At 37.9% G+C, this 12,015-nt stretch overlaps 1 protein-coding gene across 3 annotated transcripts in view; it reads left to right on the forward strand.

The window, feature by feature from the left end:
- Nucleotides 1–2,654: 2,654 nt before the first annotated feature.
- LOC140467147 (synaptotagmin-B) overlaps nucleotides 2,655–12,015 on the forward strand; it is a 663,372-nt gene continuing 654,011 nt past the window's right edge. For 2 of the 3 annotated variants that reach the window (XM_072563236.1, XM_072563237.1), the window contains exon 1: nucleotides 2,656–2,872. The gene's annotated coding sequence lies outside the window, so the exon portion shown is untranslated. Of the gene's footprint in view, nucleotides 2,873–12,015 lie in introns of all 3 variants that reach the window. The other variant, XM_072563238.1, reaches the window with a different exon arrangement.

A 12,015-nucleotide genomic window follows, 5' to 3' on the forward strand; every position in this document is an offset into this window, starting at 1 on the left:
GGTGGAGGGCAAATGCTCGTAGATTATATTCAGGAAGAATTTCTACAGCATTACAAAACAGTAGAAACAATATTGGTTATAAATGTTGGAAGGGAGTAATAGATTAGATGCTTTTTGAAAGGGAGTTACCTTATCAATAAAGACACGATCACCAATTGCAGCCAGGTATTCCAGTATTTAATAGCAGTCCCAGCTGTTCATTTTTCAAATGTACATTGTGCTGGTAACAGTGACCTGAGCTGAGTACTTCCAGCCACCACAAGCACTTTTCATTTAACAAGTAGATGCAACGACTCGGCAGCCCCCATTCCCTGCGTTTGCAGGTTATTAGAATCCCTAACCTTATCTTTTAGGAAGATAGACCAACACTCTTCTGCCTCTATTTGAAATCCAAATGCTATATCTATAATCACAGTGTTCAATGTGATTTTAGCTGCATGTTATTAACACTAATCGAAAAAACAGAAATGGATTACTTCTTCCCAGGAACATCCGTATGGGTGGAGCCTATTTTGTGATGTCAGCTAACCCTTTCAGGTTCCAATTGACTTATACATCAGTACCAGATGCCACCTTGTAAAGGTACTCCCCCAACCCCATTCACAATTGCCCTTCCACTCCCCTTCGCAAACCAGCCATGACCACTCTCTTCCCCCCCCCCCCCCCCCCCCCACTGCCCAGGAGCACAGTGGGTATCTTGGCTGCAAGAACCATCTTTTTATTTAAAATTTCCAAGTAAGTTAGTGAAAGCTTGCCTCTATGTTGAAACTTCTTCCTATTAAATGTTGCTGCTCCTCTCAAACAGGACATGTCGGTTTAGAGTTGAAATAGTCTCCTGTAATGTTCTGAAGGTCATTGGGGGTTAACTCTGTTTTTTGTTTTTTCCATAGATGCTGCCTGACCTGATGAGTAGATACTCTATTTTCTAATTTTATTGCAAATTTGCAGCATCTGCATGACCATTCGTGTCACCACTGATCACAGCCAATCAGGTCTCAGCTAGGTTTTCAACATCTGCTTTTGGTGTCCCAGTAGATTATTTCAAGTTATTGACACTCCACTGTTGTGGTATTCAGAAACCTCATATTTATAAAAGTAAGTTAAATAAAAGTAAAGCATGATCATTGGAGTTAAAACTGGTCTGGAATGTACTTGAAGATCGCCCAGTTTAATACTTTATAAATTTCCAAAACAATTGACTAACTAGTCACATTTGTGAATGTGATAATTGGAATGTGTTCTTTAAATTATTAACTAATTAATGCAAACCACAATATGCTTCTTAAGGTTCAATGGAACAACATATGGGGTGGCATGGTGGCTCAGTGCTGCAGTACTGCTGCCTCATAGCCCTAGGGACCCAGGTTTCATTTCAGCCTCGGGCAACTATCTGTGTGGAGTTTGCACATTCTTCCTGTATCTGTGTGAGTTTCCTCCCACAGACCAGGTGAATTAGTCATTCTAAATTGCCCATAGTGTTAGGTGCTTTAGTCAGAGGAAAATGGGTCTGGGTGGGTTTCTCTTTGGAGGGTTGGTGTGGACTTGTAGGGAATCTAATCTAATCATATTGTTCTGGAAGAATGGCTCTAACTTTAACTTTAGCCAATACAAGTTTATTAAATTTTTGATGTTTAACTGATTGAATTGATTCAATATTTACTTCACAGCAATTTCCTTGCAGGATTTCTATTCCTCTAAACATGTGGATAGACTTGGTCATTTGGCTTGCTTGTGAAAGATTTTGCAAGGTGACTCAACCATATGTTTGTATGTATCACCAAACTCATTTGAGGTAACTACTATTTAATTTTTGGATGTTTGTCACTACGCTTGCTGATTCAAACAAACTTGACTGCTTTATGGGAGAACAGGGGAGCTCCTAAATAACCTAATTCACGCTTCATCATACAGTGAGCTGGTTCTGATTACATTTCTTGAGCACAACATAATGTGGCATATTGATTAGTTAAGCTTTCTTTCTATAAACAGTTAAGTGAAATATGACTTGCATGTTGAATAAAAATTGTAACTTTAAACCCATAATAAATAGTGTAATATATGGAAAGCATAAGCTATATGTATTCCTAAACAGGAAAAACAATTAATTCATTTAATCATTTTATCATCACATAATGATGTTTATTTACATTCTATTTAATCCATACTTGTGCAGTATAATTCATGACAGTAAATGTAAACCTATACATCAAATTAGTGAGCTGCTTAACCCATCTTTTTCTGAACAATTAATAATGTACTGTGTTAGGCTGACAGCAGCCAAAATGTGTTTCTTGTTCTATTTTTTAAAATCAAGATGCTGCTTCTGTGCAAATTGCATTATCCATTGATCTGTTCTGTTTGTCTGCCCTGCTGAATCATTTACGCAGAGAACATTACCACTGAAACATAGATTCCTTATACCGTATGCTAGTGCTTGTGTCTGCTGTCAGTTCAGTTGTATTTGATTTTCCCTCATTGTGCTGATCCAGCAATACTTGATGCAGGGGTGGAGAGTGCACCACAAAAGGGACCATCCCCAATTAATGCTGAGATTCGACATTACCGAACAACACAGCAGCCAATCGGTAGCCAGCACTATGAAATACAGCAATGTATCACTAGAGGGATTTCTGGGAAACTGCAGTGCTTTTACTATGATGCTGACCTAAACATTTCAGCACTTTTCATTTCCTTCTCTCTCTCTCTCTCTCTCTCCTTCAGCTTGCCTTTCGTGTGTTGTGGATCAGTCTTCATTTAAAAGGGTAAAGTTGTCCTAAGTCTTTAGGAAGCTATTTTCTTTTTCTGCTCTGTCTGACAGACTGTCCTGAGAATCTTATTGACAAGAACTTCCCTAGAAGGAGCACAGACTAAGGTAAGGCTGCCTAGCTGCAATAGATGATTGAAAGTACTTCTCTCAATTGCATGCATCATTGTCAGACTGCTGCTGTCTCAGTCCGCACTGCACTGCAGCCAGAGGTTTCCCAGTAATATACAAAGCTGCAGTTCTCCTGGTGTTGTTGAATATAATTTGGGTAAGAGTTTGATGCCTTTGTAACACATTGACATGCATGACATATATGAGAAAGCCAAGCATAATGATTGAAAAGGAGAAAGAAAATTGAACTGGACTGTTTCTCCTCAAATATAGTTTCTGATTAGAAAAAATAGACTGTGTTAACATTATAAGATCCTACTGCCTTTCTTTTCATAGTTGTAGTTTCTCAGGCTGGATGAAGCTGCACAGCCAACATAGCATTACTTCCGTAATTTTAAAAGGTGAAACATTTCCTGTGATTCTGTAGAATGAAACATTAGCTTCTGTATGTTACTAACATTAAAATCAGACTAAGTGAAATGTAGAGCTACTTACAACAATATTTTACTGCATTGTTTAATTTAACTGAAACTAGACTCTGATGTATGTATTTAGATTATTACTGCTGATGCTTAATCATGAGCTGAATAAATAATCATAATTTCAATATTTCTGATACTGTCAATTTATTAAATAAGTGAAAACTGTACAATTGGTTGAATATTTTGTCCATCCCATTATGATACATCTGTGGCAGGTTGTGCATTTTGTGGATTGCTATGAACAATCTGCACAAAAACTCAAAAGTGGCACAGACAAACCTGAAGATGACTTGAAATTAAGTTTGCTTCAAATGCTCAACTTTGATTTTTCTTAAGAAACAGAACGTCATTAGAGAATGTTTCATTTATCGGTAAAGTTGTGAAAATCTTTCGTGGATTGTAATTTTGTTGCCCTTTTGCTTTTAGAGAGCACTATAGGAAGAGAACATGACCATAATGGTTGTGATGTAATTGTTACTCAGCTGTTGCTAATATTGGATGAATAGACAAATTGGAGTATAGAGTGTTAGATCTTAAGTAAAATAAAATACTGTAAGAGGCTACACTTCAAAGCTTTGCAGTACATTACAATATAATCACAGTCAAATTAGGGTTAGATATATTGGTGTTAGCGCTCAAAATACTGGATTTTCAAGTATCTTTTAAGATTACTTACAGTGTGGAAACAGGCCCTTCAGCCCAACAAGTCCACACTGACCCTCCAAAGAGCAACCCACCCAGACCCATTCCCCTACATCTAACACTGCAGGCAATTTAGCATGGCCAATTCACCCAACCTGCACATTTTTGGACAGTGGGAGGAAACCCACACAGACACAGGGAGACTGTGCAAACTCCACACAGACAGTTGCCTGAGACAGGAATTGAACCTGGGTCTCTGGTGCTGTGAGGTAGCAGTGCTGACAACTGTGCCACCATCCCATCCTTACATTCACATCTCCCCAAACTTCTGTAGAGGTTCACAACTACTTATTGTAAACACTTTGATTCTTTTAACTGTTGAAAATAATATGATTTGGTCATGGACCTTCTCGTCAACTGATCAGTTTCTAGATTTTTCTCCATTCATGATGGAAGGATGGTTCCAAAAAAGCGCATAATTTGGCTTCGATTAGATAAGTGCATAATTTATACTTAAAATTCATATACTTTAAGAGCTTTAGATGGATCACTGTTTAAATATATGAAATGCAATCTGATCAGATAGAGTTTATCATGACAATGGCTAATATTTCTGGATATTGATTAGATCATCAGTGCATTCTTTAATTACTTCACTGGAAATCATTGCTTATTCCATAAACATAAACTGCCAGATTACAAGGAATAGATAAAATATAAAATTGTGAAACAATTCATATCATAGTTCAAAATATATGAATTAGGTTTGAAATATTGATAGAAGTCCAACGAGAGATCACTTTTAAACTGAAAGCAGTATGAACATTTCATAAGTCATTGAGTACAGACATCAGTGATGTTCCAAATAAATTCTGATCTTCTGCTGCAACCTTCCTTGCTTCATTTAGAAAGAGAAAACAAAAGTTATGCTTCCAGTCTATAATCAATAATAGCTCTGAATAGGTTCTGAGTAGATATGCCACACTTTTGTTCAAATTCTTTTCACTACATCTATTTTGTGTCATGGTTCTGAGTATGGGATGATTAATATTAGCATGATGTACTTGCCTCTTGGCTGTATGACTCTATGACTCTGGAAAATACAGGCTCAATATAATAATGCAAACTGTTTACCATGTAATGTTAGAGAGTGGTTAAGGACAGGCATATTCTCTCTGATCTAATATAAAGATGATTACATTACATTGTCCATGGTTCAGAGTTATTGACGAGTTCTGTTGTATGTGTACCTTGCCTTAAAGGAAGTTCATCTTTAAAGACTGTATGTGATGTTTGCATATAATGTTGTGACTATGCCTACCAGTTAGTCAGCTGTGGGTCCGCACATGCTGACAGAAGTCCATTGGTTTACTGTAATGTCTCTTTCATAACTTGTAATGTGCTTTACTGGATTAAATAAACTAACCTATAGAGTTAACGTAACCCTGGTGAGTGACTGATTATTAGACCATTATCAGCAATTTGACATGATGAACAGTGGTAGAAAACATTTTGCTGAAAATACCTACTGTGCTTGAACAGTCAACAAACAAGTCAACCTACAGGAAGGACACATAGTCAATTGTCTTAAATCAGTGCATGAGTCAACCCTCAACATCTTTGTTCATGACTGTATCAGAGACTGTTAACAAAATAAATGACTTTAAGCAGACAACTCCTCACTGAGAGGCCAGTTTAAAACAGTGGAGAAAGGCAAGTGATTGGAGTGTGTAGGATTGATAACAAGGAATTAAAGGTCAAAATTTGGAGATGCTGGTGTTGGACTGGGGTGTACAAAGTTACAAATCACACAACACCAGGTTATAGTCCAACAGGTTTATTTGGAAGCTAGTGCTATAACTTGGTGTTGTGTGATTTGTAACTTTAAAGGTCAAAGGTATATTGCCAAGAAATCCACAAAATTTCCTGGTTTAAATTGACATGCAGCAGATCTCCCAAAATAATTATACATTTTTAAAGTGTTCATAGGTATTGTTTCTAGATTCAGGTGTGGCTGACACAGAAAAGCAAGCTGTTTAGCTTTGTTTAACAATTAGGAATCAAGATCTGCACAGACTGAGCATTTCAGGTTTAATAGCCAAAAAGGTAAAAGATCTGCAAAAGATATGGGCCACATTAAAAGACCAACTGAAAATAAGAAACAAAACCTTCTGTATTCATTGAAAATAATTCACGAGATTTTGACAGAAATTGGCTCAAGCTGTAGAGTGGTTTTTGAGAAAGTGTACAATAGAGAACTCATTGTATGAATTTTCAGATGGTAAGCTAGCAAGCAGAATTGTTGAGTTTGTGACTACATCCACCCCCATGAAAAATTTCTAGAAAATTCTGCGAGACAAACCAAGGACTGGTGGTGTGGAAGCACGATTACTGTATGGATGTAAGTATGAAGTGATCCTCGCAGGTTGATTAGCTTACAGGTCCTAATACCAAACTCAATGGTTGACACAATCACTGGAACATCTGAACAAATCAAGATGGGGAAGGTGTGGCCTTGTGCAAACACAAAGAAAATGCTTAGCTTTCAATCAATTTTGCAAGTGGCAAAAAAGACTATTAGCAGAGGCACTGCACTGGAGCAAAGGCTGATGCAGCTTTAAAGAGCCTTTCATCGACCAAAACAAGACCATTTACAAGGTGCATCTTCATATTACAATGAAGATCAACTGGTATCCTACCAGAGGCAAATGCATGAAGTGATCAACAAACCAGAATCTAACTACGTAGACAATGAGACAAAAAATAGTGAATGTCTGTTTACACTCCCAATCTTGTGGAAAACAACAATGTCACCACAACATCTAAAGTGATTGCAAAAATCCAAATGATGTCTCCTCAAAACACTGGTGACTATTTATTATTGGCTGGCATTGACACAGGGCAAGTGCCAATATTTCTGCAAAATTCTAAATGATCTGAATCTACAGACATGAGAAATCAGGATGAAATGTATGAATGTAAAACTTTCAGCTTACAATTGGTCCACTGATTCCATGTGCATGACCAATAGTACTAGAGAATAAATGCAATCAACTTACTTGGACATCACCAATGTTCTATATCATACGTATTGCTGGACAAGCAATTGAATGTATATCAGCATAATAGGAGTTCATACTAGTCACAATCCATGGGATCAGACAACATCAGAGCCACAATGCACTATTCAAGAACTGAACTGAATATGAAAGCAGTTGGGAACACTCCACTTTCATGTCAATTAGTAGAAGTAAAATCTCAGCTTTCTGATATGTAGAGGAAAAGGAAAGTTCAAGAAGAATGGAGGTGAACACTCAGAATAAATCCAAACACAAGAATCCCATCTTTGCAATGATAAAGTCTAGGGGATACCTCTCCTCAGCTCATGAAAATGAATGAAGAGCTGGAAGTGAAAGAAAGTAAACAGGATGAACTGTTCTGAATCAAGCTCTGAATCAATAATCAACTGAAAAAATTGTTCATTTACAGAAAGCTTAGGAGCATCTCTCACAAAATGCAGATCAAGAACAGCCATAAAAACATTGGTTTGAGTTCAAAGCACAGGTACACAGCAAGAGCTGAAAATCATTGACAAGGCAATCCATAGTGCTCCAGTGAAAGAGTTAAAGCAGAACATGGATGAAGCCAAACATCAATTGAAGCAGCGTGTCAAAAAGATCCAGGCTTCAAAGAAATAAAAGGTTGAAAAGTCTGGACAATTATTAGAGCATGTTTTAAAGGGGAAAATGAAGTGGACAGACAAAGGATTAAATCTTTGATCGAATCAGAAGCACCCAGGGCATAAAACCAAGAGTTTCAAAATAAGCTGGAAGCTCTTACTGAACAAAACAGCAAATTACAAGAAGGCTTGAACCACTCAAAATTGCTCAAGGAATGAGACCAGTCAGCAGCTAATCAGGAACAAAACTTGGCATTAGGATAAACAAACTCTAAACAGTAACTGCTGCCCATGAGGGAAAATATCACTGATGACTGTGTAGATCCATAGCATTTGAAGTCAAAGTGACCATCATGAAATCTGGATGTATAAGCTAATTAACTATGCATCATAGAGACTCATGAGCTCACTTGTTATTGTATATATTTTCTTGGAAAAGCTCGTGATGTTGTATGTGTATCTTGCCTTTTAAGTGATTTCACCTCTTAGGACACCATGTACTGTGTATATACAATGATATCACTTTGTCTTGCAGTTGGTCTGCTGTGAGCCTACACATATTGACAGAAATCCATTGATTTACTGTAGTGTCTGCTTCATAACTTGTCATGTGTTTTACTGTTTGAAATAAATTAACCTGTGGATTTAATCAATTAAGCATTATTGTTGATTATTAGACCATTATCATTAACGAAACAAGTTTCACTCTGAATCTCTGATAGCTTGGCATTACCTTTCACTGAGACTGAGCAACAGTCTCAAACAATCATAGATTAGTTCCATATTTGAATGCATATGTGATATTTACTTGGGTGCAGTAGTAGAGTACTGGGCTATTTATCTATGGGGAGAATGTGGTCAGTCATAGAATTAGCATGTGAATAAGGTAAGTTAACATGCAAACAATTATGCAACACTTTCAAATGATAAATTTTAGCTGGTGTGAAGACGTTTCTGTTAAGCAAGTATTGAAAGATAAGATATATGCTGACTTTGAGCAAATGTATTGAGATTTTCTCCTTCCCAGAAATTCTCACTTCTTTCAGACTGTTGTCAGATTGGGTCCTGAATGCAGTTCTCTGCTCTAATTCCAGTGCCAGAGGGAAGTAAAACTGTGAGTGAGCCATGGTAAAGTAATTGATCCTTGCAAAGGAAGGATGTGAGAATAAGGTACCCTTGCACATAACATTAACAATACACATTTCATAGTGTGCTGCTAAATGAAATACATTTTAGTGGCTTGTTGATACAAATTGCTGTTGCAATCAGCAGTGACACGTAGCAATTATGTTGGAAAATTGTATGGTGCTTCAACAATATTGTACAACTACATATTAGAAGTCACTAAAACTGTTTTTATACTGATCAATTCAGCATGCTTATCTGAGCTTTCTTGTAATTATCTGGAAAACAAATCTGAGGCTCTGTTTTGATAACATTTTCATACTATTTTTTCGGGTTTTGAATTGGTTCATAGTTTTTAAAAGCAACAGATTACTCTCAAAGATTCTCTACACCTTTAGAACAATGATGGAAAACTTAAAGAAAAATAGTTGTCTTATGTGCTGTCTTTAAGTTGGAGAACAAATTACAAAGAAAACTTGAATTTTCTTTTATCCTATACATTAACTTTTTCTTTACTTGGGGAACCTAGCAAAATGCAAAGCTAAGAGAGTAACAACAGTTTTAACAGTATGTAAAAAAAATTTTAGACTTCTCCTGATGCGTTTGAAAAACCTCCTGCTCTCTCACTGTCAGCAGCATGCTGCAGTACTTTAAGTTTTCCAGGATTCACTTCCATTTGATTGTCCTTCAATGTTTTTGTGCAGTAATCTACTTAAATATGTAAATGTATGAAACACAACTGGAGATAGCTCAATACTTCAGACAGTCTTTTCTGACTGCACAATATTTGAAGTCATGCATGCTGTGAGACAGCTAATTTAGTGCTGGAATTCCAATAGCATTGATTTTATGACTGCAACACCAATGTATGCTGATTGACATACAATCTACACACATTTACAACCTCAGACCATGTCTCAAAAAGAAGTGTGGAGCATAATGTTAGAAATAACACAAAGCAATTGAAATCTAGGCAATTAATTTACCAGCGTGAGTCAAATCCCTTCTGTTGGCAGATTTGGAATGGAAAAATATTTCAGAGTGTTTTATTTGTCAAATTTGAACTTTAGCTATATAGATTGTTTGGTGCTACTTTACATGTGGGAATGCTGGGAATTTGTAGCGCTGTTACACTTATCGTTTCATGCTACTTTCAATTAAGGAACAGGTAATGTGGTTCATTGCCTGTCAATGTTTGTGTTAAAATACATTCATCCTCTGCTGCAAGTCTTTCTATAACCTCTCCCCTCCCAATTACTGTAACCTCTTCCAACATTGCAACTCACCAGAGATCATGACCCTCCTCCAATTCCAGTCTCTTGTGTATCCACATTCGAAAAAACTATGTCACTGTACCTGGTGCTAACCAGAATTCCTTCCATTAAAACTCTTGACCTCCTTTAAGGTGTTCCTTATAACTTACATCATTTGCCAATCTTTTGATCACTTATCTTAATATCAGTTTATGTAGCTCAGTATCATACATGGTTGCAAATATTGTCATGAAGCACTTTGTGTTCATTTATGACTTTAAAGGTGTAAGCTGTTTCATGGCTTTATTATCAACCTATGAATATACAATTCATCTTACTACATCTGCCACAAACACCTAACCTTTTCAAGAAACATACTACCCATATCACAGAGTAAACTTCCAACATAATTTTCTTCTCATCCCTTTTTTTTTATAGCTCTGTGGTTTCCTCTGTGGCTAAGAAAAAAAGACTTTTTTGGCAGTAATCTAGTTGATTTATCCCCTCCTTATTTTGTCCCATTGCATGGGTTACTTCAGCCAGCTTGCCATCACCTTCCATATCTCCCTTCCTTAACAACACAAATATTTCACCTCCTTATTGCCAAAGCCTTAATTTTAGGCTGTTTCTGTTTAAGTTTTCGTTTGTTTGACATCTTTCTCCCCAACTTAGTGTGTACTCTTTATTATCTTGTAAAGTGGTATGGAAATCAAAGTTATTGTACCTAATTTAAAATATACATCAATGCTTCTTCCATCCACTGCATTATCCAATGGACTTGTGATCATAGCAATAACATATGGTTAGATTCATTTATCTAAACAGGATGAAGTAGATCAAAATGTATAATTGTGTAGGCATGGTGTCAATCATTAGAATGTCACAGCCCACAGTCTGTTGTGAGACTCTCACCTGCATTTGCAGATTATGTATACACGTCGGAATTCATTCTTGAGTTTTTCATTTTAAATCATTAAAACTTAAATCTGTAAAACATATTTGGTCTTCTGATCATTCTTTTGCCTATCTAACACTCTTTTGCAAAATGTTTGTAATTATGAGGCAGAAAAACAATAACCAATGTTGCAGGACTGGGGGACTTGATCATAAATGTTCTGTTTGATTTGAATGCAAGGCTCTTTCTGGATTAGTGGTGCTGGAAGAGCACAGCAGTTCAGGCAGCATCCAACGAGCAGCGAAATCGACGTTTCGGGCAAAAGCCCTTCATCAGGAATAAAGGCAGTGAGCCTGAAGCGTGGAGAGATAAGCTAGAGGAGGGTGGGGCTGGGGAGAGAGCAGCATAGAGTACAATGGGTGAGTGGGGGAGGAGATGAAGGTGATAGGTCAGGGAGGGGAGGGTGGAGTGGATAGGTGGAAAAGGAGATAGGCAGGTCGGACAAGTCCGGACAAGTGAAGGGGACAGGGCTGAACTGGAAGTTTGAAACTATGATGAGGTGGGGGAAGGGGAAATGAGGAAGCTGTTGAAGTCCACGTTGATGCCCTGGGATTGAAGTGTTCCGAGGCGGAAGATGAGGCGTTCTTCCTCCAGGCGTCTGGTGGTGAGGGAGCGGCGGTGAAGGAGGCCCAGGACCTCCATGTCCTCGGCAGAGTGGGAGGGGGAGTTGAAATGTTGGGCCACGGGGTGGTTTGGTTGATTGGTGCGGGTGTCTCGGAGATGTTCCCTAAAGCGCTCTGCTAGGAGGCGCCCAGTCTCCCCAATGTAGAGGAGACCCCATCGGGAGCAACGGATACAATAAATGATATTAGTGGATGTGCAGGTAAAACTTTGATGGATGTGGAAGGCTCCTTTAGGGCCTTGGATAGAGGTGAGGGAGGAGGTGTGGGCACAGGTTTTACAGTTCCTGCAGTGGCAGGGGAAAGTGCCAGGATGGGAGGGTGGATCGTAGGGGGGTGTGGACCTGACCAGGTAGTTATGGAGGGAATGATCTTTGCGGAAGG

The sequence above is a fragment of the Chiloscyllium punctatum genome, chromosome 45, assembly GCF_047496795.1.
Source record: "Chiloscyllium punctatum isolate Juve2018m chromosome 45, sChiPun1.3, whole genome shotgun sequence".
Taxonomy (NCBI): domain Eukaryota; kingdom Metazoa; phylum Chordata; class Chondrichthyes; order Orectolobiformes; family Hemiscylliidae; genus Chiloscyllium; species Chiloscyllium punctatum.